Genomic DNA, 24,117 nt, shown 5'->3' on the forward strand with positions numbered 1-24,117 from the left:
TTTAAAACAAAAATAAAGCTGGTGGCAACATAATTAAATCATTTTGACTTGAAGTTCAAATTCACAAATTTAGTGGGGAATAATCTTGAACCGCAGATGGCATTTTATTACTTAATTTGAACACTTATTACACTATAAATTAAAGATGTATTTAACGATCGTTTTCCAATACTTTGCCAGAATTTAGGCAAATTCAATTAAACAAACTTTCGTTTTGTGTTTCATCATTCATTTTATTATACCATTGCCAATTAGAAAAAGATGAGTTTAACCTAAAAAACGAAAATAGGAATCAAATAAAATTCGAGTGAAGAACACGAGGAGAAAATTTGTCTTAATTCATCCGAAACTTGTGTTTCCTGAAAACTTTCAAAATTGATATAAACATTGAAGTTAATGTTTCAAAAATTCTTTGCTGATTTACGGGGATGAGAGATAAACAATTTTTTTCGTTTTGGAATAATTGGAAAAATGGTGTGATATCTAGGTTGATCTTAGCTTCCATTGTTGTTTTGTTATTTTGTTACTTTCTACGCACAATAAAACAGTGTATATAACATGAACATTGGGAGAGTGCATCCGCAGATATTGTTTCCACAATGTAAAACTATCAAATTTAGAAAACATATTTTTAAGATTTTGTGTGAAACAAACCCTTATTAGAATCGAGTCGATGTCTTTCTGTCCGTCTGTCACACCCGATTTATTCGGTGGTCTGTTGCTCCCTTTACATACAGCAAGTGGCCCCTAATTTGTTTTAGGGGAGGCGGGGCTTCCCATACATGAGAGTGTAATTTTTTTTAGCAGGGTGTGGGCATGTGGGGTATCAAATGAAAGGGCTCAATTAGTAGCAAATCCAACTATTTGTAACAAAGTTATAGAAGGTGAAACTTTTTCTTTTTGTGTGAATTTTGTGAATTCTAAAACGTGTATGACGTCATCATAACATATCAATTCGTCAATATCACAGCAAAGTAAGCTCACGTGAATGGGGGGTCGCAGCGAAACATTTCGTTTTAGTTTTTTTAATCATTTATATATCAATATCGTTTGCTAGAGACGGGCATATATATGTATATGTAAATAAATCTTTCGGGTAGTGTCTAATTCAGATATATACCAGGTGTACAAACTTAAATCCCCTTTTTGCTCACAGATCGCGTCAGTGAGCGTATCAAGCGGCTATGAGCACGCTATATTTTTTTTTAGTACGACATTTGTCAACAATTGTCAGTCCATATCATCAGCAATTTCATGCCAAAAAAAAAACATACTTTTTTTTCTCTTCAATAATCATGTCCAGCTTTGTTCCCGGAAAATTGCATTTGGGGGGGGGCTCTACGTTTTGTTTCAATTTGAAAGAATCAGCCGCTGATTCGCATAGAATGCTTATGAAGGCCTACGATGCGACAATGCCCTATGGAAAAAAACGTGCCGAGACTAGTTCCGTCGGTTCAAAGATGACGATTCCAATCTGAGGACAAGGAGCGTGAAAATCGGCCCAGGAAAGTTAAGGACCATGAACTGGAGGCGCCTTTGGTCGAGGACGATACTCAAACGCAGGAAATGCTCGCCAAGCAATTAAGTGTTTCTCAACAAACCATTTCCATGGATCTACGTGCAATGGGTAAGGTTCAAAAGATCAGAAAATCAGTGAAATCTTGCAGGCCAGACACAAAGGAAAGATGTTTTTGCATCGGATTGCGACTGGCGACGAAAAGTAGATTTGTTTCGAGAATCGTAAACGAGAAAAATCGTGGGTTGATGCCGGCCAACCGGGTACGGGACGGAGGACGATGCTGTGCGTGTGGTGGGATCAGCGGGGTATTCTCTGGTATGAACTGTTGAAACCTGGTGAAACTGTCGATGCCCACCCTTATCACCAACAACTCATAAAATTGCATAGTGCTCTGAAGGAAAAATGGTCGAAATTTCAGTACTGACAAGAAAAGCTGATTTTCCTCCATGATAATACTCCGTCGCACACGTCAAAAAACTGCTTAGAAACGTTCAACTGGGAGATACTACCCCACCCCGCTTATTCACCGGACTGGCCTCCTCCGACTATCATCTGTTTTCATCGATGGGCCACTCGCTCGCTGAGGAGCACTTCGATTCTTACGCAGACGTCCGAAAATGGCTTAATAAGCGGTTCGCCTCGAAAGATCAACAATTTTATCGGGATCGTATCCATAAATTACCCGAGAGATGGAAAAAATGTGTAGATAGCAAGGGGCAGCATTTTGAATAAAGTTTTTTTTGGTTCCTATAGAAAAAAATGTGTTTTTCTTAAAAAAAAAGCGGATTTAAGCTTCCATATACGTACTTTATATATGCATACTTCTATGCACGAAGTAAGTTGAAAATAGTTGTATGTGCAATTTATATACCTCCATATAGAACACAGTTCTCGGTAATAGGTTTGAAGTTTGAAAAAAATATGATGGAATATTTTGGGTTTTTAGCCATATACGAATAGAAAAATGTGCGTGGAAAGTTTTCCACATAAGATGAATACAAAACCTTTATCGGTATTCCGATTTGTTGGTATATGTACACCACTTTGAAAACCGTCTACTTGAAGTATTTATCTTGTAAAAGGCCTACTGTTTCTTAGAAGCCACACAAAGAAATTTTATCCCAGCGCTGATTTGAAAATTATAATTAAATTATTTGTTAACGTTTTGTGTGAAAGAAACCTTATTAAGGGGGTCATCCAGTATGAAGGCCGTATTTTTTCGGTTTTTCTTAGAAATGTTTTATGAAGAACTGAATACAGATACAAATAGGAATCTTTCCCCAGAGATTTATTAATATCTAGAGCATGCATAGTATTTTTTCTAGCCCGATCGCATAATTCGTTATTAAAATACAGAGTAATTTATACACCCATCTCCAAAAAGGTGTTTTTCTGCCGCCACGCTGCGATCATCTTAAAGAACAACAAGTCGGAATACCGGAAGCTCGCGCTTCGGGTATAAAGGTTTTGTGTTCATCTTATGTAAGAGACGCACATTTCCCTGTCCGTATATAGCTACAAATCCAACATAATCCTTCATATTTTTCCAAACTACGAGACATACGTACATATTAGAGCCATAGATATCACGCTCACCCTAAACAAACAAACTGCCTATTACCTGCTGTACACATATATGCACGTATCTAAATTTATCGTACCCATATTTCCGATTTACGTCTTATATCTATCTGAATTAGGCACTAGCCGCAAAGTTCATTAGCACGCATATATTATATACCTACATATACACATGTCTGGTTGACAAATAACTAAAAAACTAAAACAAAATAATTGTCTGCGACCCAATTCAGAAGAATTCATTTCGTTGTGGTATTGACGAATTGATATGTGATGATGACGTCATGCGGGTTGTAGAGTGCACGAAATTCACAAAAAATTGTAAAGTTTCACCCCCAATAACTTTGTTAATAATAGTTGGATTTTCTTCAAACTTGACCAAACTGTGCATTATATTCTTCGTTACACTCATGCCAAATTTTGTATTTCTGGGATGAACATAAGGAGGGGTGCCGGGTAAATTTCTAAAATATGGAAATATACTATTATTAACTTTATTTGTGCAGATATCGGAACCGGATATATTTTGAGGCCTAGATTTCGTAGAGGTGCACCACTGTGATTTTTTCCAGATTTTTCGGTTGGATAGGTTCTGAGAACGAGACCTGTTACACTTTTTGTGGGTCATATTTTCAACCCTTACTCCCCTATGTTTCATCTAATATCAAATATTGAACCAGATTCGAAAAGTACTAGTTGAGACCTTTCATTTGATACCCTACTTGGCTACATTCTGTGAAAAAAAAATTTGCACCCTCCATTCACATGTACGGAGAGCCCCCCCTTAAACTTAACGCAAGATGGCGCCACTTACTGCATGTAAAGGGATCACCAGATTACATACTCTCACCAATTTTCGTGACAATCGGTCTAGCCGTTTCCGAATAAATCGGGTGTGACAGACAGACAGACAGACAGACAGACAGACAGACAGACAGACAGACAGACAGACGGACAGACGGACAGACGGACAGACAGACACCGTCACCATTCTAATAAGGTTTTGTTTCACACAAAACCTTAAAAATAAACAGCAGTTTAACGTACAGACTTAACTACAGTCCGCAAACTAAGATTATTGAAAAATATTAAAAACTAAATTTTTGGTGTCGTGTTAAACTTTTTCGTTGGATAGATTTTGGGCTACGGTGGCAGCCGATTTTCAACATGGAGTTTCGAGAAAAACGCATTTTAAAAGTGGAATGCGATTTTCAGCCATAAAACCTTAACGGACCATTAATCTATTATCCCTAGTCCATTAGCCTTCGGTTTCTTCAAGAAACACATGTATAACCTTGGCTTCAATTCTTGTCCTTTTAGCGAAGTTATTCGAACATCATTCAGACCGATAAATACGCGCTTTATTACGGCGATCGACATAAATCTGGCATGTGACTTATCACGTGTTTAACACTATAATTTCGGAACGACTCCGAATATCAAAAAATCACTTTGCCCATATATTCTACATACAATTGATGCCAAAAAAAATAGCGATTCCGCGGCTCCGACACACGGGGTGACCTCCTTAAAGTCGGTTTATTTGCTGCTTGTCCGTTCGTTCGTCCGTTCGTTTATCAAACCCATTTCCTCAGAAACGGTTGCTTCCATTAATACAAAATTTAGTGGAAAGGTGGGAATCCCCTCGCATTCAGTATGTGAAGTCGTTCTACCTAGTGGTAATAGAGGAGGGGGGGGGGGGGGGGGGGGGTTCCCATACACGCAAAGAGGAGGTGTACATTTTGTTTTTCACCGAAGATAGGCACGTGGTACTTTCTGAAGCTAGCATTAATTATTGGTTGTAAAGGGAAGAAGTGCATTAGTCCAAGAAAGTTCAATTATAATACTTCGAGCACCCGTTTTCCGGACCGGGCGAACTGCAGAGCAACTTTCTCTCACGTTTCATGGTGTACGAACCCCTCATTTGGGGCATATCGCGTGTTGCCAAGGCGGAGGTGGGGCGGCGTGTGATAAACTGCCTCTGCTCTGGACGAAACCGTTAGTCGTCTTTCTTTATTAGAGCAGATAAAGATAAATGACAACTAGTAACTGCTCATAGCAGGCTGTGTTTAAGTGCTGTACAATGACCATCGGCACGGGCTTGTGCTAGTTATTTGGTGACTGTTACTGACTGTCCATTTGAAATCGGTAAAGGGACCAACATTTGAAAGCAAACAATACCAAATTATTTGATAAATGGAACGGCCTAAGGAGACCTTTCAAAAGAAGGAAATTTGTCAAGCTAACTCTTCTACTCTCTTCTACTTAAGCCGCAGATCGCACAGTTTCGTTTGACACAAAACCTTGAAACCTAACTGAAAATATCTTGCTTGACCTGATGTGGGTTAAAGGGTAGTATAGGTCTCAGGGCGAAACGTGGATTGGTCCCCACGATGGAGCATAAAACCTGGGAAACGCCTGCTAAACCAACACCAACAGCTCTACTACTAAACCCTATCTACACCTCCACGTGCTGATCGCTGGGAGTTCTTTCTTCATGAAAAACTGCAGACGAAGAAGGATGATGGCGAGTCTCCCGCGTCTAAAAACGAGACAAAGTGTACCAACTGGTCCTCCAGGTTGGGGGTTGGGTAGGGCTGACAACCCTACCGATGTTACGAAGCCACGAAAGGAGCCTCGGACAGAATGGATTTTACAACGATGAAACCGGCAACGACAACGGATTAACGATTTGCGCATTTTCTCATGGAACGTGCGCTCCCTGTACAGACCGTATTCTGGTGAGCAGCTAGTCGATACCCTGTCCCAACATAAGGCTGATGTGACAGCGTTACAAGAGATACAATGAATAGGGACCGGTTTCCTGAAGAGGAGCCGCTACACCATATATTATTGTGGCCATCCAGTAAACCATGTGCTCGGAATAGGTTTCTTAGTCAGCCAAAAAATGAAACCTTCTGTTATCGGCTTTGAAAATATATCCGAGAGGCTACGCACTTTGCGTTTGCGAGGCAAGTTTAGAAATATAAGCCTCATGAATGTCCACGCTCCTACAGAGGAGACTGCAGAGTCGGAGAAGGATACCTTCTAAGAGGCTGTAGAACGAACCCTCGAAGCCTGTCCTAAGTATGATATCAAAATCATACTTGGGGATTTCAACCGTCAAGTAGGGACGGAGCTCGTATTCAGGCGATACGTCGGCTCCCATAGCTTACATAGAAATACCAATGATAACGGATTGCGCATTATCTAGTTAGCAGTGTCACACGAAATGGTTGTTGGAAGTACCTGGCTTGCGCGCAAAGCGGTTCACAAACATACCTGGGCCTCTCCAGACGGGACTCCTTTCAACCAGATTGACCACGTGCTGATTGAACGCCGCTACTTCTCAGCCTTGATGAATGTCAGAACATATTGGGGGCCAATATAGACTCGGACCACTATCCCGTTGACATGGTGCTCTGAGCTCGAATTACGACCCCACCTACAATCCCCTCTGACAATCAGGTGAGAGTGAATACTGAAGCCATCCACAACACTCCCTCCGCGACACCTATAAGACGGAAATGGATGCCGCAATAACCGCAGTCAACAAAGATCCTGGAGATGAAGTATCAACAAATGATCTTCACAACCACCTGAAGAACGTTATCATTGATATGGACACAAAGATACTTGGCCCCAGCCGCAAAAGGAGTCGGAACTGCTGGTTTGACGATGAATGTAAGCTAGCAACGGAATGGAAGAATGCTGCATACCGAGTAATGTTGCATTCTCAAAAAACGCGGGCACGCGCAGAGACTTATCACGAACTCCATCGAGCGGAGAAGCGACTTCACAGACGGAAAAAGGAAGCCTGGGAGAACCAACAAGTCTGTGACCTAGTGAAGTACAGGGAGCAACCGCACCAGGCGCGGAAATTTTACCAACAAGTCAGCAGGGTGGAGCCTTATACACCTCGATGCTTATCCTGCCGAGACAAAGAGGGAAATCTGATTTCCGACAGAATGGGCATATTAGAGCGACGGGTTCAGTACTTTGATGAGCTACTGAACAACCAGAACATCGGCGAGTTGGAGGTCTCGCCAACTGAGGACGACGGACAAATACTGCCACCACCAAGTTTAGGAGAAACAGTCCGTGCAATTCATCGGCTAAAAAACCATAAGTCGCCAGGAGCCGATGGAATTACAGCCGAATTAGTTAAATATGGAGGCGACCAGTTACACCAAGTTGTTCATCAACTTGTGCTCAAGGTGTGGGACAGCGAATCAATGCCTGACGACTGGCAACGAGGCATTATCTGTCTCATACATAAAAAGGGAGATATCACACAGTGCAGCAATTATAGAGGTATCACGTTGCTGAGTACCATCTATAAGATATTCTCCTCTATCTTGCTAGGCCGGATAGCCCCATACGCCCAGAACATCATTGGCCCATACCAAAGAGGCTTCACTCCAGGCAAATCAGCAACAGATTAGATTTTCTCGCTGCATTGTGTGTGGCAAGCGATATAAAAACTGTTGGAATATGGACAACAGTTGCACCATCTATCCATCGACTTTAAAATCGCCTATGATAGCATAGCCAGGGTAAAACTGTACACGGCCATGAGAGAATTCGGTATCACGACGGAATTGATAAAACTGACTAGGCTAACCCTGACCAATGTGCGAGGCCAGATAAAAGCAGCAGGATCACTCTCAAGACCATTCGACATCAACAACGGTCTACGACGAAGGGATGCCGTATCATGCGTCCTCTTTAACCTGGCCCTCGAGAAAGTGATCCGTGATGTTGATGTATATGCAAGAGGTGCGATCGTCTTTAAGTCCACCCAACTACTGTCCTAAGCTGACGATATCAGCATTATGGGAAGAACGACCCGAAACGTACAGACTGCTTTCATCCAGATCGAGTAGGCGGCGCGAGATCTTCGGCTGCACATCAATGAAGGCAAGATAAAGTATATGGTGGCAACGGCAGCACGGAAAACCAACCAACCAGCAACATCAAACCGCACTGGCCAAATAGGGAGAATAAGGATAGGAGAATACAACTTTGAGACGGCTGATAATTTCTCCTATCTAGGGTCGAAAATCAGAACCAATGACATCTAGGATGATAAAATCCGCGCACGGTTGTTGTCAGCCAACAGAGCCTATTTCAGCTTAGAAAAACTGTTCCGGCCGAAACGTCTCACCATAAGATCAAAGCTCTTACTGTACAAGACAATGATCTTGCCAGTCCTCATGTATTCCTCGGAGACATGGGTTCTTAGCAAGAAGAACTACGAACTCTTGGCCGCGTTCGAGAGAAGAATCGCCTAAGAATTTTTGGACTCCCACATGAGGATGGACGATTCCGTAGCATATGTAACGACGAAATCTATGAGCGATACCATGACCGTCAAGTTGCGGAGAAAAGCTGGCGGTGGACTGGTCACTTAATCCGTATGGATGAGGATGATCCAGCCCGAAATTCTATAAGGGCAATATCTATGGTAGGAAAAGAAGACGAGGCAGATCCTGCCTAAGATGGAGCGATGGCGTAGGCCAGGACGCCAGTCAGCTTTTAGAGATATCGACTTAGTGGACCTCGGCGCAAAACCGGGATGTCTGGAGTTCCTTATTAAGGCAGGTCTAGACTGGATACCGGATGTTGCGCCGTTGATGATGATGATGACTAGAAACAGAATGCCCGAATTGGGAACAATGATCTATAAGAAATTTACAGAACATGAGACATTTTGACGTTAAAATTATTAAGATATCCAACTCATCTGATAAAGTCTTCATAATTCCCACAAGAAAGCAACACCCAGCGGTAAAATAAAAAGACCCAATTCTTTTACTTGCAATGACACTTTGCGCCACTCGGCTCGCACGATTCAAGCACAAAGCAGTTTGTAGAAATATTCGGAAAAGGGACCATAGCTTGAAAGCAAACCAGGCCAAATTATTTGACAAATTGATCGACCTGAGAAGAACTCTCAAAGGAAGGAAATTTGTCAAGCTAACTCTCCCGCGACGTCTCAAGCATTCCACTCAAGCCGCGGATCATTACAGTTTCGTTTTACACAAAACCTTGAGACCTAGCTGAAAATCTCTTGCTTGACCTGATGTGAAAGTAATCTGCTGCTATATTTTAATTTAAATAATTACATTAAGGTAAATAATTACATTCGGTGTTCAACTCCAGTTATAACACATTTTTCGATAAAATTACGTGGCTTCATCCGTGTGCATAATGGCAAGCAATATATGAGAAATTCCAGAAATCACAGACTCCCAATCCTCTGCTCTTACTAATTAACTTTTTCAGGGTATTTCCTTTACCATCAACGCGATGGGAAGCTTATAACAGTTTTCCTTTTATTTTGCAGCCAAAGGAATTCATGCTCAAGTGTTTTGATGTCAAACAACGTACAACGCTTGCTTATCAGGTAAGGTCCCGTTGATGTACTGGTGTAATTAGTGTTCTTGTCCTTTTGATGGGTGTATCATGTGGGAGGAAGATAGTACTCTAAGAACTTCTCGCAACCAATTTATGTTTTTGTTTTGTTACAAAAATACAGAATAATGAAATGGTAACCGATAATAGTTATAGTGCAGACTCTGTGATAGATAAATTAAAAGTAGTCTTCACTTTTTGAACTTTTGTTTGCATGATACTTTTTTGTTCATAATTGAAACTAATTTTCGGGATCTTTCACTTGAATTATATACATTGTAAAGTAGGTCAGCAGGGAGCCGGCAAAAATCCTTCCATGCAGAAGGTGTATGAAACTATAATATACATATGTGAACATCTGTGTAAGTCTATGTTTGAACTAATTGCGGAGTTAGTATCCCCGTTCAGACTTCTGTGGAATATACTACATATATGTATGATTCATTAGAAATAACTTACAAAAAACTTGTGGGAACACGTACGAAAAGGAAAAAGTTATTTCATCATGAGATGTCATTTCGAAAGTTTTACTGAGTCTCATATATTGCAGCAATGGGGAAAGCAATCAGAAATCATGTCTTTGTATCTAGATACATAAATCGTATAAATATAGATAACAATGAAGACAAGTTGCTTCTTTTCGTTGGCAATACAAAATAAACTTATATAATATGTATCTGAGGACATATATGACTCGTGTTTATTCCTTTGTGGATTATCAGAACACCCCTTCCCCCATTTTTTCTTCCTTATTGTTATTTTCTCCGCTTTATTTTCAATGAAAATGTTTCACTTTCATTATCATCCCACTTAACACGTTGTGCAAGTGATCAGCCTATGGCAACGAAGGAAGCACAAAGCTGATAAAAACATCCCTGAAAAGGGGGATTCGAACCAAAACCCAGGAACTCCACTCCATCTAATTGAGAAAATAGGATAGCCAGATGTAATTTGGAGATATGGAATGATTTTTTTATGTCGAAATTAAGCTGAATTAAGCGTTATCGGTAGAAGCTTTTCGAAAAAAAGAATAGACTTATGACTTTATATGAAGTCTGTAGTGTTGGATGTTTATCTTCCTTTGCGGTCATTATTAAACGGGTTATTTTAAACTTCTGGGGAAGAGTGCAACATGTACACTAGAAACAGAATGTGGTAAGTTCATTTGCTTGGTGTTAAATTGGTATATTGTATTGATGAAAAAGTTACTTGGTTTTTTCTCAAAAAAAATTAAATAAAAGATTTTATATCGAAAGTGATATTGTCCCCTTTAAAATAATCCCAACAACTGCAATACAAGAGCTTGATTTAATTCTTGAAGAGAAGAGCCATTTTCGATTTTTCTATTACCTCTTCTCGGCTGTTGAAACGCGTTCCCCTAGTGAATATATACATGGCAATGTGCTAACGATTCCGGGCTCATGCGCACTTGCTGTTAATCGTCGAAGCGTCTAGCCGTAAGCCCAACCGCTTTTTAAGGTTTTTGTGTGGGTTTCTCATACATGCCAAAGGGGGGTGTAAATTTTTTTTTCATCAAATATAGTCATGTGGGGTATCAAATGAAAGGTCTCGATTAGTACTTTGAAGCCGGTCTTAATTTTGACATTTTTTGGAAAGGTGGGGAGTGCGAAGGGTCGAAAACGATCATTTCTTTAACGGACCCATTCTCAGAAACTACTCAACCGAAAAATCTAAAAAAGAATGAAGAGGTTGCCACTAAATCCCCTTCCTTTATCTGCTCAAATAAAGTTAATAATAGTATATTACTGTAATTTTTAATAATTCGCTGCGAAACCCTCCTTAACTTCATCCTAGCACCACGCAACATAACATAGAGCATGATCTTTATAAGTTTAGTGGAAATCACACTATTACTAACAAAATTATAATAGGTCAAAGTTGTCACTTCTTTGCAAATTCAAGTCTGAACCTCAATATCACCCGAAAGTAGATATTCTCACATAATATATGCATATTTTACGTACTACATACTAATAGGATAAAGGCACACTCAAATGTCTTTATAAAAGAAATAGACAGAACCTTTCATACCTGAAGCGTCCAGGTTTCTCGACTTGTTTATAATTACATAGGCTTTCATAATCAAGTATTTCTTGGTATTGTCAACTGCGGATTCATACACTTTGATTATGGAACAAATAGCCATGTGTCGGATGGCGGTGTTTTTGAACAGTCAGGTTTTGCAAGGAAAGTAAAAAGTGGAACACTAAAATTGATAGTACCTTACGTCGTGGGCGCTAAATCCTTCTGAATGTCAAAAACCTTACTGAAACCTTTTTCTCAAAAGTAACTAACAAAATAGAGAGGAATTTTCAATTATAGATTATCCCGCGCAAGAATCGTCATTGACAATGTTTTCGGAATTTTGGTTGCCAGATTTGGTGTACTGGAAAAGCCAATAAATATAGATCTTGCCAGAATTAAATTTGTAGTATTTGGTTCCTGTGCGTTACATAAGTTTAAGGAAATTATCCTCGGTCGTATACTTCTCCCGACTGTTTGGATTCAGAGAATCGTGAAACTAGGAAGGGATTGAAGGATTCCGAAATTTCTCACATGTCAACCCTCAACGATCAAGGCAAAGGAACCAAGAACATTTAATTATAGAAATCCGTGAACTTCACTTACAATATGGCAAGATAAATTTGAATATTTATAAAAATATATTATTCAACGAGACATAATTAATTGATATAATTATTGATATAATTTTATGTCCGTTCGGTTCACCACACCACTCTGAACTGAACGATAATTTTGCCACACACTATCCGTTTATATTTTCAGTTTGAACTGATCAGTTAAAACTGAAGGCTGAACTGATAATCTGTGGGGCCCTTAAGGGGGTCATCTCGTGTGTCGGGTTGGAGAAATCGATTTTTTTTGCATGAATTGTATCTATATATAGTGGAGAATATGTGGGCAAAGGGATTTCCCGATATTCCGAGTCCTTCAGAAATTACAGGGTTAAACAGGTAAGGAGTTTGCAGCCGCGGCTAGAGTACTCGATGAGAAAGAGCATCGAATCTTTTTTTACCTGTTAGCTTTTTACCTGAGCTTTATAAATTTGAACACAGGTATAAATATAAAAAGATGAAAAACCAATCAATTGTCTAAACATATTTGCTGCTTGCAATAAAAAGGATAATCCAGTCTAGAGTGAGCACTGAAAGGCGTTCAAGTTATACTCAGTTATATTTTGTTGTAAGTATTGTGCTGTTTGTGTGCTCAGTGATTTTTTTAAATGGATCGTACGAAGGGAGATCGCTTTAACGTTCAACGTCATGCTCCCACTAAAAAACGAGTATTTCATGGGAATCGATAGTTATCAGAGAAGAAAAAGGACTTCGCATCAACATCAGCAAAGAAACTTTTAGCAAACATGAACGTGAATGTTCCAATTGCGACAAGTTTTGTATATTGTATATTGGATTTTGCTGGAGTTGAATGCGTAGGACATGTCGAGAAAAGAACGGGAACGTGGCATAGGAATGCAAAGAAGAATCACAAAGGCATTGATTGAAAAGGGGCTGGAAAACTTACTGATAAGGACCTCATTACATTTTTTGGGCTCGCTATTCGTCGACACGCAAATTCGATAGAAGGAATGAAGCAAGAAATTTGGGAAACATTCTTCCATAAATGTTCTACAGAAGAAAATCCTCAGCATCAAAATTGTCCAGCAGGCGAGGACAGTTGGTGCAAATGGCGCAAAGCGGAAGCTAAAGGAGAACTTGATAGTTTTGACCACGAGAAGGCACCTTTGACTGAAGAAGTTCAAACAGTCATCAAACCAATCTACGAAGATTTGTCACGAGATGATCTCGTGAATAGAAATTTGGGAGCAGAGACCCAGAATAACAATGAGTCGTTAAATGCATTGATCTGGACTTTCGCTCCTAAACACCTTCATTCTGGGGCCATGGCCGTAGAAATAGCTACTTTTCAGGCTGTAATTATTTTCAATGATGGATTCAATGGTATTCTCAAAATCCTAGTGACAATGGGATGTCAAGTTGGTCACATATATCAGGTTTATGCCGACCGCCATAATGAAGTGCGAATTTGGCGGTCCGAACGACGATCGACTGACCTCGCTAAAAGAGCCAGAATTGAAACCAGAGAGCAACAATCGGCCTTGCAGGCCTTTTTTGAAGAAACGGAGGGTGCTCCCTATGGACCAGGTACAGAAGATTAATGGTGAGCTAAAATTTTATTGTTGATAATCACATTTAAATTTTCAAATGCGTTTTTCTCGAAACTGCATCTTGAAAATCGGCTGCCACCATAGCTCAAAATCTATCCAACCAAATGCTTTGAAATTTTCACGGCTTCTTTAGTACAGATTTCTACGGTCCGCAAACTAGGATAATTGCAATCGGACGGGTAGTTTTTTTTTTATCCAGAAAAAAAGCCGTAAAAAACACCAAAATCCAAAAAATTAAGTTTAAAAGCCCCCCAAAAAAATTAACTTTTTAATATTTTCTAATTATCCTAGTTTGCGGACCGTGGAATATTGTCCACATTAAAATACCGTTTAGTTTTTCTTCCTCAAATGTATACAGCGCCCTCCAGCGTGGCAGCAGAAAAACACCATTTTTTGGAGATGGGTGCATAAATTAACACGTGTTCCAAAAATTAGCTACGATATCAAGCTGAAAAATTTATCACGTATACTAGAGATATCAATAAACATATGGTGAAAAAATCACGTTTCTATCTTTATCCAGCCCTTCAAAATAATTTTTCAAAAAAAGGCAAAAAAAAACGGCCTTCACACGGGATGACCTCCTTAAGGATTGAATCGCAAAATTTAATAGAACATATTTTCATACTAAACCCATGTTTACTTGTAAATAGTATTTTGTTCGGACTTGGCCACATGACCGACCCGAGTCTCAAGTGAATGACGATGCGTTGAAGGCCAAGCTGAAAGTGGTATTCGGTGTTTCGTCACCTGGTGGAAACTGACAATGTGAAAAGCCTGGACAGATGGCTGCTACACTAATTAACAGGTGCACAAAACAGGCACGACTGGAAGCTTACCTTTCTCTTCTCAATCAACAAAAGTAAAATATTTTTAAATCGAATTGTTGCTTGCGTCAAAAAATAGTTACGTAAGTTAATCGCAGACGTTCATCGCAGTGCTTCCACGAAAGTAAAACGCCAAAATACTGGTCAAAATGGCACCTTCACTAAAAGTGAAGTGCTGTCTGTTTGATGTTCTGGCACATGCTTCATCGACTGCAGATACATTAGCTTTTGCGCGCCAACACACGACTTTTTTTACTGAAATATTATTATTTCATTCAGTATTAATTTTAGTTGGCCAGATGAATGCAGATCTTACTGTAATGAGTGTAGAATAGTAATTTTAATTTTAAGTCGAAAATCGATTTCGATTTTTAGTCGAAATACCCTCAGCTCGATGCTTCAGGTGTAAGCGTTTTGTGTTCATATTTTGTAAGCGACTCTCTGTGCACGTTTTGCCATTCGTATACAGCTAACAAAGCAAAATATTCTGTCATATATTGCCAAACAAAATATGGGTATGTACATACAAATCAAAGAAATATTGTGCACAAAACTGACCTAACGCATATTCACGCATTTCCACTTTATTCTAGGCACATACACGTCTATCTTATTGAAACTACCCGCGAATTTCATTTGGATATACGTATACACACCCATGCTCCTCTCCAGTCACTGATGTGATGATATTCAAATAACTGAAACAAGCTAAGAAAGAAAAGCGAAAGTGTCTCGAAGGACCTCGCCGTTCATATAAGTTCACTTCACACACATGATGATGACGTCATACACGTCCCAGAATGCAAACTTACGTGGAATCCAGTACTTTGACTTCTAATATCTTTGTTAATAATAGTTAGATTGCGTTCAAACTCCTCAGAGTTATGTCTTATATTATCGCCTATGTTGTATTTCTAGGATAAACTTTAAGGTTTCGAGTAAATTTCCAAAAATATAGTAATATATTTTTTTTTATTTATTTGTGGAGATATCGAAACGGGATGTATTTCGAGGATTTTATAGGGGTGCATCACTGTGATTTTTTTCAAATTTTTCAGTTGGGTAGGTATTAAGAACGGGACCTGTTTCACTTTTTGGGGTACACATTTTGAGCGCTCACTCCTCTATGTTTTACCGAATGTCAGAAATAAGATCAGTTTCGAAAGTACTAATCGAACCCTTTCATTTGATAACTATATTTCGTGGAAAAAAATTGTATGCCCCCTTTTCATATGGGGTGTCCCCTTGAAACTTAACACAAAATGACCCCAGTTGCTATATGTTAAGGGACACACAGAACACATATTCTCACCAAATTTCGTAACAAACGATTCAGCAGTTTCCGACTAAATTGGGTGTGACAGACAAGCAGACAAACGGACAGATAGACATTGAACCCATTTTAATAAGGTTTTCTTTCACACAGCATTTTTTTTTCAACAAATTATGACGGTGCAAACATTTTTGGCGAACAATTTTAAATTGAAATTTATTAAAAAATTTAAAAAAAGGGGACAAATTGTTGTTCGTTTCAATTAGACATCGATAATGCAATTTTTTTGGTATTCATGATTTTCGGTCATTAACTTTCTGATGCTTTTTGAGTGGCTTTCAACTTTTTTCACGGTATCCAAAAAAATATTTCTCATGACAAACAATATTGGAGATTAATTTCTAGATGTTTTCGAGTGAATCCATGCCTGGCCAAGCCAAGGTGTGACAATAATTTTTCAAATTTTCATTCAATCAAGTAAACTTGAGAATATAAATTCTAGTGTTATCTATCTGAAATACTGGGTATTTTTTTAGCTATTAACTCAAGCAATTAGGTGGTGAATTATGATTTTTCTATTAGGCAGCAGGTATGACCAAGCAGTGAATAATTCTCCGCCGAGTTGATAGCAATTCCGATTGATATCAGATTCGTCACCTATCTAAGGATATTAGCTATCTATTCTGTCCGCATGAAATTTTTTTTGATTTGAAGAACAGGGTCTTAAATTGAGCAGGGTTCTCTGGACTGATTTGATGCATATCTGCTCCCTTTATTTCATGCAATTTCATGCTTTTTATTTTTTGAACCCAAAATGTATCTTTCTTAGAAATCAATTAACTATCTTCTGGATGGGCTTAAATTTCCTTGTATTGTTACTCGTCCTGTTTTATTCTTATGACTTCTTCTACTACTACTACTACTACTGGCCTATGCTGACGATATCGACATCAAGGGAAGAACGACCCGAGAGGTACAAACTGCCTTAATCCAGATTGAGCAGGGCTGTACATTAATGAAGGCAACCCGAAGTATATTTTGGCAACAGCAGCACCAAAAACCACCAAGTGGAAAAAAATAACAGCTCGGCCGAAGGACCGGAAGGTGACGGTTCAAATCTCACTGGTGGCATAGGGATTTATCATCGTGACTGGATGTTGGATACCAGATGACTCAGCTATGAATGTGTACCTGAGTCAAATCAGGGTAATAATCTCCGACGAGTGCAATTCTGACCTCATTGCCTCCTCTAGTCTGCTATAGTGCACCATTACAGTCTTGAGTGATGCTCTAAACTTTAAGGTCCTGATTCAACTGAATTGCTGCGCCAACGATTATTATTATTAATAAAATTCATTCATGTATTGTATTTCTTTACCGTAGAAGGACGTTGCACCTGGAATTTGACTTTATGAAGAGCCGACATCGAAACATCCATATCCATTCATTTCATTAAAATCTCACTTTCCTGCGTTCCGAGGAAAATACGGGCCAGGGGGAATCCTCTCCTTTCCCACGATATTTATCAGATCTTTTTCATTGCCAATGGTAAGCGGGAAATGAAAGTCAACATTCACCTGTTTCCATCAACCAATCGTCCCATTTATTTCATTTATTGTTTGATCGTTTCATTCCCTAAACTCTTTAAATTCATCAGTCTCAACCAAACCAGGGAACAATAAACAATAATATAGCATCACATGTGGGAGAGAAGTGTTAATCTACTTAGGATAAAATTCAATATTAAAATAGGTAATAAGTTATAGTACCACTGTTTGTGTCATTGAGTAGTCACCGTGCCCTGCAATTTTAGGTCAGTTGCTCCTCTTCTTCTTTTTAGACTTTGTCCCGTTCATTAGTGGGGTCGGATCGGCGCAACCGATTGTGCCGTTTTTCTTATTCATAGGCCTGACTTGAGTGGAGTCAAGAGGCCGTCAAATCACAATGTAGCTTATTAAACTATCATTGCTTCGGTTGGCCTGTTTTTCATTTCCCATCAACTTCGATGTTCCGACCAATCCTAACGAGACAGTTTTCGTCTGTGCGAATTACATGCCCATACCATCACAGACGCTTTTTTCCTTAACTTCTCTATAATGGTGCAACTATTCGGACGCAGTCATAGTGTGTTACTTTACTCATCTAATGGAATATATTTGCCTCCATTGCCGCGAGGCGCCGTTCATTGTCTCTGGTAAGTGGCAGGTACTCAGAACTGTACAATACGATAGAGCAAACGACACTGCGATGAATTTTGGATTTAGGACGTTCACGGATGCGTCTGCTGCAAACAACGTCAGTTAAGGAGCACCATTATCAAAGTCGAATTGATGTGTCAAGCAATTTCATAGCGCAGTTCAGCGCCTGCTGATAGTAGTGACCTGGCATCCATAAACTATTTAATTGTATGTACGACACTGCTACTAAGTATGATACTGCCTGCCTAATTGAACCGGTGCTTAAAAATTCTATTTTGTTATGATTCAGTCTTATACCATGCTACATGGGGCGGTTATTCTACATTTCGACAAGTTGATCGAGATCAGACACTGGAAGAACATCATTTGGATACAGTAGTTTGTATTGCGCTGGAAGTTAAATGTACCGTGTGAAGTATCCTTGACAAGAAAAAAAAGGAGTGGAGAGGGGTCCTTCTCTTACGAACACCGATAGCGACACGACGCGAGATTTGTATACCCATCACATTTCGAGAAGAGCAATTTAACCCAGGTTCCTTTGGTATACCGATTAATTTGTGTGATATACGATCAAACACCTTTTCTAGATGCAGAAACGCGATGTAGAGAAAGCGATAATTTTTACGGCGTTTATCCATGAGTAGCCACCCAACGTGCATTACATCAGTAGTTTCAAAGTTCTTGACAAATTTGTATCGGACAGAAATTTAAATATTCTGTTCTGCGGTCGTCTTTTCACAAGTCTTACAGCTTCTCTCGCCATCCTCAGTGTTCACTTTTTGAACCCGCTCGGGTAACAAGGATTGCTTTCTGATTCCCGGTTGTCATTTTTGTAAAATTACTAATTGGCCATTGTTTTATCAACGGGAAGCTTATGACCTCCCTCAAGAACCTTCATTTATGGGTTGACATTCCAAAGTTAAATATCTTGGTTGGTGAACTCCGTTTGTTGACTCCGGGGGTTGCATATGCCGCTTTGTGGATCATGTTTTTAGTTTGATTCACCCTTTCGTTGTGGTCAGTAGTGGTGTAAGTGAAAGAAATGAAATGCTTTTTTTCACGCGAAGTCGTCAACACTTAATTTGCGGCTTTCCAGCGCGTTCGTCACATTTCTCAATAGCGGATTGATTCGCCGGATGCTGAGGTAGGATTGTCCCAAAAAGGACTGACTACCAGTCGCGACATAGTTGTGGGTAGGCACATCTTTCTATCGAGTGGTTACCAGAAGACGTTTTTCCCATCTTACCTCCGATGCATCTGCGATGAAGAAATGAATCTAGTGGTTCGCTGCGATGATAGTGAACTTCATCAGTCAGTCATCAAACTCCACTTTGTTTTTATTTTTCAACGGATAGTACTAAGTACGTTACTTCAAACACTCCTCTTTTATGTAGACTTGAAACCAGGAAGTTATATAAAGAGTATAGAGGGGTTCAGTTGTTCCTCGGTCACAATGTTCAACTTCTGCAGACAACCAGGCTTTCATCTGCTCTGTATCAGGCAGAATGCCGGCAGATTGATCATGCAAGTTCAATTATCGGTGGATTGATGAACTAGATGGATGAATCGTATGTAGTAGTTCTACGTGAAAAGAAGGGAAGGCGAACATTCTTGGTACCCGGAATTATTTCTATCAGAGAAAAGGCCTATACCAGAGTGAAATGATGCGGTGTTTCCAACGATTAATTAATTGAAGTAATAAAAACTTGTTGTTTCTTTTTCGTTGGTGTGGGTATTTATTCTTGCATATGCCGATATTTCGGGAACCACTTGTTCCCTTCATCAGTGCAAACAGTCATCACATCAGTTTTCCAAGTGGCCTATACCAATCCTTGTTCGAAGGTAAACTGTCAAAATTTTAGCCTTTCAGTCTAGGGTGTGACATGCTCTGTCAAAGCGATCCATTCTCAATTTTTATTCCTTCTTAAATTGAGGGTACCGTAACTAAATCAACACGCCCATCTCACAAGGGACAAGTCAATGTTGTAATTAGTATCTCTATCCATCTCGAAGTAATTTTTCCGCCATTTACACTAAAACTCTATATTTGTTCTAATTGAACTGCGGTGCGCACTTTTTCGACCGGATCATAACTTAATTTTTCGCATCAACAATGTTTGCAATCAGCAAACTGCATCCCAACCAGCGGAAAACCTATCGATTTGAGAAATATGCATATGGTATATTATCCTAAGCCAAACTTCGACTACTGAGTATTTCCCCAAATTAGCACCTAACCCAAAGTGTCTTTCTGAAATCCCCACCAAAAATTCTGCCGAGCCGCGACTTAATCTACTTTTTCATGAGTTTTCACGCCGATGTCATTTACTCCAAATTAGTGACAGAAACATGACATGGTTTTCAAATTGAAATGTGTTATTCGCGTTTGTGTGCTATCAGCACCTCATCTAAGTCACTTGTTTATTTGCGATCATACATGACACAAATCAACTTTATTACCTATTTTATTTTGATAAGCCCTTACAGAGCGCTCCGCTATCGATTTCCATGTTGTGTTCTCAATGGGGCTACGTAGGCACCCGAGCTACCACGCATATATCAAATCCAATATCCGCCCTTTCACCTATAATAGGAAAAATCCTCTGGAAAGAGAAAAGTAACATTTGGATAGGTTTATATGGAAAACATTTCTAAATGAAATTTTATGATATTGCGACATCAGCATCCTTGTCAAGGTTGCCGCTGGCTTCGCGCCCTTCACGCCCTCATTTCCAATGGGGCTTCTGCTCGTCGGGAAATTGGTCGGCAGTCAACTTGCTTATTGAATATGTATGACACTCCTGGTAATAATAATCTTGTTATATTCTCGTTTAGATCAATGGGAATAAGGCGAATGTCGTGGCTGCTTTTGCGTTTTCGTCGAGCGCTCCTTGTTTAAGAAAACACATTTCGGGAGAATAAACTTGACGAAAGCAATTATTGTATGAAAGGAAGCGGAAAAAGTAGCGTTGTCAACAGTCGTATGATTTAACGGTTGGACTATGTTGCTAGGACGTCCTGATATTGACCGCGCCTTTAAACGATTGTTCGCCAAAAAGCAGACGTCCTAAAACATGGTATTGACCCCGCACTAAACAATTGTTTGCCGAAAATAGCAGCTTTAGTTGATATTCATGTAGTATTCAAACTTTTCCACATCCCTCGTTGCCACCTGGAGTAAGTTTGGAAAATAATGAAGCCTGGTGCCAACTTATTTCAAATTTATATCCCTCTCACTTTCAAGTTCGTATATAAATCAAACTGAAGGACACATCGAAAAGTTTCGCTTTTTCTTGCCAGGTACGATGCAAAAGGAAAAAATATCCTGCTACTATTGTGAGACATCTTGCTGACATTCACGGCAAAGTTTGAGCTTCTTCCTAAACATTTATTTATCACATTTACAAGACTTCAGATTTTCGTTTTCTTGTTCTCTGAAACTTCTTCAACGTTGACTTACGTCCTTGTGAAAGTTCTGTTTACCTTTCGCTTGCTTGTTTATGTGTTACATTTTCCCAAAATTGCTCGACATTTTTATACAAGAAGAGCCCCGGGAGATTATTTGCGTCAGCTGATTATCAGTTAACTGTAGTATCAATTCTAGGAGATACGAGAACAATTCGGTACTTTAGTATCGATTTTATAGTCAGTTCATAACTTTTCAGTTTCTGCAATTAGAAAGATTAGTTAAAGCCATTCTACATCGGCTTTTAATGTTAGATATCTAGAAAAAAATCAGCATATATTAGTATTCTACAAAGGAAAAGACGCCGTCTTAGCTCCCCAACATACGAAACAATTTTAGTAATGCAGGGTAACATGTTAGGAAAGTTAAAAATATTTCTTTTGAAACCTCTCTCCCTGTTAATTTCACATTTTGTAACATATGTAAGGATATGTGTAGTATATACCACTTTTGTGAATTTCAAAAATAAATGGTTATCTTACAGATACTCAAGTTGGTGAAATAATAAAGTTTGTTGTTGACTCCGAAACTCGCTAAGTATGAGTAATATAAAAGTTGAGAATGAACTGTCTGCATTTGAAAGATACTTGACAATTTCCAGGGAAGCAAAACAATGAGAAAATACAGTATTATCCCTCCAAATACATAGAAGGGAAAAGTGTATGCCGAATCATCACCAACGGCGCAACAACCAGTATCCGGTCTAGGCCTGTCTTAATAAGGATCTCAAGACATCCCGGTTTTGCGTCGAGGCCCACCAATTCAATATCCCTAAAAGCTATCTGACATCCCACCCCATGCCATCACTCCATCTCAGGAATCTTCTTTTTCTACCATAGATATTTCCCATATAGACTTTCTGGGGTGGATCCCCCTCATCCTCAACCTGGTTATGTAGGCTGTGGAACCGTTCATTCTCAAAACTCTCGAACGCTGGCAAGGGTTCACAATTTTTTTTGCTAAGAACCTAGTCTCCGAGAAAAAAATGAGGATTGGCAATATCATTGTCTTCTACAGTAAGAGCTTTGATCCTATGCTGAGATTTTTCGAGCGAAACAGTTTTTGTAAGCTAAAATAGGCTCTGTTGGCTCCCAACAACCGTTCGTGGATTTCATCGTCATAGTTCTTATCGGTTGCAATTTTCCATCCCAGATAGAACAAGTTATCAACGGTCCCAAAGTTCTCGATTCCTATCTTTATTATTCTCTTTTGACCAGTGTAATTTGATTTTGTTGGTTGATTGGCTTTTGGTGCTGACGTTGTTACCATATGTTTCATTTTGCCTTCATTGATGTGCAGCCCAACATCTCGCGACCCCTGCACGATCTGGACGAAGGCAGCCTGTACATCTTCGGTCGTTCTTCCCATGATGTCGATATCGTCAGCATAGGACAGTAGTTATGTAGACTTAACGAAGATGGTGCCTTTCGCATTTACCTTATCATTACTTATCACTTTTTGCAGGGCCGGGTCTATAAAGACGCATGATAGAGCAACCCCTTGTTTTAGACCGTTGCTGATATTGAATGGTCTCGAGAGTGATCCTGCTGCTTCTATCTGACCTCACACATTGGTCGGGATCATTCTCATCAGTCTTATCAATTTCGTCGGGATACCAAATTTTCTCATTGCCGTGAACAGTTTTATCCTGGCTATGCTATTATAGGCGTCTTTAAAGTCGATGAGAAGATGGTGCAGCTGACGTCCATATTTCAATAGCTTTCCCATTACCTGCCGCAAAGAGAAAATCTGATGTGTTGCTTATTTGTCTGGAGTGAGGCTTCTTTAGTATGGGCTAATGAAGTTCTGGGCATATGGGGCTATTCGATCTAGCAAGATAGGGAATAAAATCTTATAGATGATACTCAGCAACGTGGTACCTCTATAATTGCTGCATTGCGTGATATCTCCCTTTTTATGTATGGGGCAAATAATGCTTCGTTGCTGGTCCTTAGGCATTGATTCGCAGCCCCACACTTTGAACATCGGTTGATGAACCGCTTGGTATAGATGATCACCTCCGTATTTAACTAATTTCGCTGTAATTTCATCGGCTCCTGGCCACTTATGGTTTTTGGACCGGTAGATTGCACGGACTGTTTCTTCCATACTTGGTGGTGGCAGCATTTGTCACCGCTTTTAGTTGGCGGGACCTCCAGTGTCGCCGATGTTCTGGTTGTTGAGCCGCTCATTAAAATAATCAACCCATGGCTCCAATATTCTTATTCTGTCGGAAATCAGATTTCCCTCTTTGTCTCGACAGGATGAGCATCGAGGTATATAAGGCTTCTGACTTGTTGCTAAAACTTGCGCGCCCGGTGCGGTTGCTCCCTGTACTTTTCGATTTCACAAACCTGTTGGTTCTCCCAGGCTTCCTTTTTCCGTCTGTGAAGTCGCTTCTCCGCTCGACAGAGTTCAAGATAAGCCTCTGCGCGTGCCCGCAATCTTTGAGAATGCACATTACTCGGTATGCGGCATTCTTCCATTCCGTTGCTAGCTTACATTCCTCGCCGACCGAACCGTTGCAGCTTTCCTTGCGGCTGGGGCCAAGTATGTTTGCAGTTGTATTGTCAGAGAGGATTGTAGGTGGTGTTGTAATTCGAACCCG

The 24,117-nt window shown here is 39.7% G+C and overlaps 1 protein-coding gene across 1 annotated transcript in view; it reads left to right on the forward strand.

Moving 5' to 3' along the window:
• The window catches only part of LOC119652275 (high affinity cAMP-specific and IBMX-insensitive 3',5'-cyclic phosphodiesterase 8), a 485,640-nt gene that overhangs the window by 88,793 nt on the left and 372,730 nt on the right, over positions 1–24,117 (forward strand). The window contains exon 2 of the mRNA XM_038056299.1: positions 9,450–9,509. The gene's annotated coding sequence lies outside the window, so the exon portion shown is untranslated. The remainder of the gene's footprint in view (positions 1–9,449; positions 9,510–24,117) is intronic.

Source organism: Hermetia illucens, chromosome 1 (genome assembly GCF_905115235.1).
Source record: "Hermetia illucens chromosome 1, iHerIll2.2.curated.20191125, whole genome shotgun sequence".
Classification (NCBI taxonomy): Eukaryota; Metazoa; Arthropoda; class Insecta; order Diptera; family Stratiomyidae; genus Hermetia; species Hermetia illucens.